Source organism: Mixophyes fleayi, chromosome 1 (genome assembly GCF_038048845.1).
Source record: "Mixophyes fleayi isolate aMixFle1 chromosome 1, aMixFle1.hap1, whole genome shotgun sequence".
Classification (NCBI taxonomy): domain Eukaryota; kingdom Metazoa; phylum Chordata; class Amphibia; order Anura; family Limnodynastidae; genus Mixophyes; species Mixophyes fleayi.
Genome location: NC_134402.1, coordinates 428,943,650 through 428,949,554, shown reverse-complemented (window position 1 = coordinate 428,949,554; position 5,905 = coordinate 428,943,650).

Below are 5,905 nucleotides of genomic sequence, written 5' to 3'. Positions count from 1 at the left end.
CTGTGTCAGACGCGGGAGCACGCACAGAGGGGTAAACCATGTGCGCAGGTCATTTATCAGCACAGGAGAGGATCTGATTTGCTGATCACAGAAGAGGGCGAGGTCACACAGTAAGCAGAGTCTATAGTAGACAGGAGTACACAGAGCGGGCTGCGCTGTCTGACAGGACGCTGGGACAATAGTGTCACTCAGTCTGAATACACCCATGTTACCTCCATACCAACTAGTTATACACAAGTCCTCCCCTTCAGCTGTATAATCATTACATTGTACGTATTAAGCTGCATACCACAACGTGCCTAGCCGGAAACCTGCTGACAATCAGGACAGTTGGCAGCCATAGTTGCAAATTTTGATATTGAAATTATATTTTCTTTATAAGCGTATGACATACCTCTTAAATGTTGTAGTTGGGGAATCGGGACAATGTGTAGGTGCTGCACCCACACAAGATGTACGGTGTCATGTCCAGCACGTGTTTAGAGATTGCCTGGAGTTTCTGAAGTTTTGGTATTTTTTGTTTATTGTTCAGTAATGTTTCACCAGGGGCGGATCTAGACATTTGTCCTACCCGGGGCGATTTTAGGGGGGGTGATTTAGGCCCTGCCCCTGTGTTTCACCCTGTTTAGTCTAATTTTTGTGCTGTGTATGGCGCTGCAGAACTCTTGTGGCGCCTAACAAAGGATAATAAAAATAATTCCGTGTGCTGGCCCAGCCCAATCCTTCAAAACACGCTTGAAGATAATCCAGTAGGAGAGACCAGGATTGCAACAGGTGCAGGTGTGGCAGCCCACTACCTTCAATTATTCACCCGCAGTAGCGCTTGTTCATGCCTCGGTTCCGTTCTGCAATAGATTTTTGATTTTAATGGAAATGAAATGAGTGACAAAAATTGCCATGACCCTTTTAAAAAGCCAAGCTGAGGTTTTTATCAAAAACAAGGGAACATAAACATTGTGTGTGTGGGGGTGGTTGAAGCCGGATTCTAAATTATGGACGTTAGTTTTTTACCTGCCGCATAATTAGTCTACTGCAGCCTGAAGACTTTATCAGGCCCTGACAATGTCTAAAACTCCTAGCCCACCTGCTGCTCCCTTGTTGGGCTAACTCGCCAACCTGCATAGCCCCAAGAAAACGTTAGATTGAAAGCTTTGTGAAACCGTGCCAACTCATACTTAATCTGGCCAAAAATTCTGAAGTAATTGGCTCTCTGCTGTTATGGGCAGAAGTGTGGATCCACTACCATGTCACATCCAATAGATGTTAGACTGCCTGGTAATGTCCTGTCAACCTAATGATTGCAGAAAGAAGACAGTCCACTCCACTGAGCTAACTCACTTAAAAGTCAAGCAAAAATTGTTCATGGCCCTTACTCTAGGAAACCTCAGCCTACCAGCTTGTGTAAAGTCTACTCTGAATCCTAGTGTCTGCAGCGGCCAGTACATATGTCGTGCACCACAGCGTCTCAGAATCAGTTCCACACTCCGGTGCTAACTCCCAAAGATTAGTAGGACATCTAAGGGCAGTGTCCACATGTGGAGCCAAAATGTGAAACGCTGAGAATTTGAACCTGTAAAGTGCATTCACTATCATTGCTAATCACTGGAGTGTGACAAGCATGTACTATCATCTATCATCTATTTATTTATATAGCGCCACTAATTCCGCAGCGCTATACAGAGAACACATTCACATCAGTCATGTACTAGAATATTAAGTTTCAGGCACTTTAGCACTCACACCCAAATGGGAGCAACTACCAGAGGGGTTTCAAGCAGACCAAAAATATTGTTATTTTAACAATAATACACATATTATTAAATTAAAAGACATCATACTTGCTCGCATCATATGTTTGGAAGCCATAAGCACAATGTAGATCTGGGGTTATTTTAGATGAGGGCTGAAAAGTTTAGAAATCCTACTTTAATTTAGGGAGGTGGCGCTGTTCAAATAAGGATTTCCCTACTTTTTATTTTTCACTTTATCATACTTTTTTACCGATAATATGAAAGAGTGCTCAGGGGTCTGCCTGCCTAACATTAGTTTTTTTTCTTTGCCAACTATGACCTGGGATACCAGTGTAAAACATGTCCTGATGCTGTAGTGCAGCCGCTGTCACAGTGTCCCATGGTAATTGACAGAAGGGTCGGCATTGCTGTTGGAAGTCAGTCTTAAGTGGCTGGAATGTCCACAGTTGGAAGAGAGAGACGGGAGAGCTGATATCTTTTGGCTCTTTCCTGGGGTCACCACTAACATCTAGTCGTAGTCAAAAATATGGCACCTTTGAAGTTTTTACCAACAATGTACCATTTCCTCCAAAAATATTTTTGTATCCACATATGTATTATTTTAGTTTACAGTGGAATATAACACAAAAAATCAGAACAATTTAATAAGTCATAGCTTATTCCACACAGAAATACTGGACAAAATTCCCTGAGCTGTGAGCAGAAAGCCAGCGTTGAAACTACCGTAATAACAGTAATTAAGCGCATTATTACCGTAATAACGGTAATAATGCGCAGGCCGCGTTACTTTTACCCGTAACGCGGCCAATTAATTCCCCTAATAATTGGATTTCAAGCAGGTGATCCAAATCTCATATTCACAAGAATTTTATTTACTTCCTCTTCTGGTTCATGGTGCCTCAAAATATTCCAATACACAGATTAGGCACATTTGTTTAGCAGCTACTTGTCTACTCACCTCTAAGGGGTAAATTTTCAAGCTGCGGGTTTGAAAAAGTGAAGATGTTGCGTTTGGTAACCAATCAGATTCTATTTATCATTTATCATTTATTTAGTACATTCTATAAAATGACAGCTAGAATCTGGTTGCTATAGGCAACAGCTGCACTTTCTCAAACCCGCAGCTTGATAAATTTATCCCTAAGTCTTCTGACCTTCCTGAGATCTCCTCTCTAGTAGAATATGTTCTGTTCACACAATGGAGTCTATGACTGGCATACCTAAACAACGCTAGCAAACCGTTTACTACCACTTGGGGTCAATGGTAAGAATATTTTAATGCTTCCGCCCCGCAATCAATTTTTTTTATGTAAACCTTATCAATCCTCTGTTATCATTGGCTCTCCGATTTTCTTTGGCTAGTATATGATTCTTTTTTGTTCCTACTGGTAAATTCTCTCCTGACAAGTCCCTTCAGTTCCCAGCTTACCTTGCCCTCGTCTTCCTATCCCCTTCCTCACCTTTCCCAGGTACAATAATTATGTAAACACCTCAGCAGACCTATTGTAAGTTTTGCTTTGTTCTTTTTTATTTGTGGTTATCTGTTACGTTACCTAGAATACTTATTTATGAGCTTTGATGTGAGGATGCAAGAGATCTCCAGTTAAAGCCATGTTGACCTATATTTGAGAGTACTACTATTGTACAGCAGGTTCCGGAAGACCCTGGGGTTACTCAGATAAGTTTTCAAAGTTTTGTACTATTTGGCATGAGGCCATCTACACAGAATTGGTACTTTCATTTTTATTTTCATACATACTTCACCATTGGATACCCCTTATTTTTTTCACAGGTCTATTTGTCAAGAGGGGTATGGTAAAGGATGGCTGCCGCCCTGTTTCACTAATAAATAAGTGAGACTCTAATAACTTTATAAACAAGTTATTTAGACCTTCAAGCTTCACATTTGTAAAGTAATTTATACTCTGCTTCAGTACAAACAGATATCCTGTGTATGAGTGACGGTCATACTCATCTGAACCCCAATCGGCATCACAGAAAGTCACTAAAGTTGAACTTTTAGATTTTGTAAATTTCAACTTTAAAGGGCTTGTGACGTTCAGGTATCTCTCGGTTGGGGACTTGTTTCATCTCCTCCATCTCCTCGCTGCTTGTTGGTGACATTTCTTTTGTCCTTTTTAAGCTTTTTTTCTATGGGTGTATTTATTGGTTTTGTATTAGTCATACAAAGTATTGTCTCAATATAGGTCTGCTGACTAACTGTGACAGTCCCTGTTTTCAGATCTTGTACAATTCTCATGCCTAACATATTATTTGCAGGGCTTAGATCTTTCAATCTGAATTTTTGCTTTAACAGATCTTTTACATTGTTGTTGATATATTTTTTTGACCTGCCATATCTACCAGCAGTAGATTATATATGTTTACCACTAAGATGAACAATTTTTATTCTATAGTTTTACGGTATAAACGTAGATCCAGTCTCTGACCTAATAAAGTCAATTTCTAACAGTACAGTATTTTACATACCATCATCAACCACTTTTCTTTAAGCTGCATAGGGTTTGTTTTAAGAGGCAGATATTTCCCTCTTGTTACACAATATCTTTGTAGAGTTCAGGTGGTTCCATGTTAATCTCCTCAACTAACTCCCCATTTAGAAAAGTTGATTCAAAATCTATTTGGTATAATAACAGATCATGAAGTGTAGAAATGGCAACGACTAACCTTAATGTGCTGTATCTTGCAAGAGGCGAGGTTTCTCCATAATCAATTCTGGATTTTTGAGTATACCCTTTTGCAACAAGGTGGGCTTTATAGTGCGCAATAGTTCCATACACATTTAACATTTTGCAAAAGACACTTGTTGTTTGGTCATTTTACAGTCACTCGGCCTGTCAACTGTAAGGACCCTCGAAGAGATGTGCCTCACAGGGCGACTAACTCCTAGTACCTCAAGACTTACCACGATTCGCGTGGATGACTGGATCCTACCTCGGTCCCGGTTCGGGAAGTTCTCCGTACGCTCGCGAATAACACCTAAGAGGAGAAACAGAGTTAAACCGAGCCTACCAAGTAAGGGCTGTCCGAGAATACGGCAATGAACAAGGACACTCTCAGTCCAAGCCCACTTGCCGCCTCCTCACTTTGCTCTTGCCAAGGCACGGGGACTACAGGCACTTGAGACCAGGACTAGTCCCGCCTCAAGTACCTCGCACACCATCCGGTGAGGGCCTAACCGAAAGGGGGAATCGAGCGTGATACTCACAGGGACACTCCCACTTCCGATCCTGCTCTCCTGCACCTCCCCGACACCTGCAGGTGACAAGGAACACACAGCCTCCCTCTGCGCTCTCAGTGAGACTAAGATGGGCACCCACAAAACTAAACTGACTACAACAGCGACCCGACCCTAACAACGCTCTAATGGTCGGCAACGCAACTAAGTCAAACAACTATGACTAACTAGGTGTGGTGCACTAACGGAATTGCTCACTACACGCTACGGGGAACACCAGCCGGTGTTCACGGACTATACCGGAGGGCGGATCCTAACCCCCTCACCCAGGCCGTACCAAGAAGCTGCCTTCTTGCTATGGGGTCACCCACGGATCCTAAGGACCGGCTGCACCAGGTCCGACTGAGGCTCACTGGAACAGCACACTAACCTGCGTACAGACTGCCGCCCGGAACAGCCGATCGAAACTGAACCGCCCGACTGCCTGCACCCAGATATCGAACACATATCCCACTCCGGAACCGCCAGGGAACCTGCACGGAACTGAGGACTGGGACACTCAACCAGAACCACGGGACGCCCCCTGGAACTGCGTTGAGCTGTGCTGCACTGCCACTGGCTCACTCAGTCACCCCCTCTGGAAACCAGTGTGACCCCAGGGACCTAAGGGACGGGAAAACTATGCGTGTTCTTCCCTGACTATATGTAAGCTGGTAACTACACTTGTCCCCACAGCACGGGTTAGCACAGGAAAAATACAGGAAACAAGAGCCTACCTTTAATGGGGGCCTGACGTCTTGCCCCTGGACAAAATTGTGTAGCACACCCCAAAATACAGTAATACAAACAATACTCGCCGCACAGACAAAATAAATGCAGTATACAGTACTTTGTACGCTACTCTCCAGAGCACACAGCTGCTAGCCAACCAGCTGGCTGCTACAGCACCACAGGA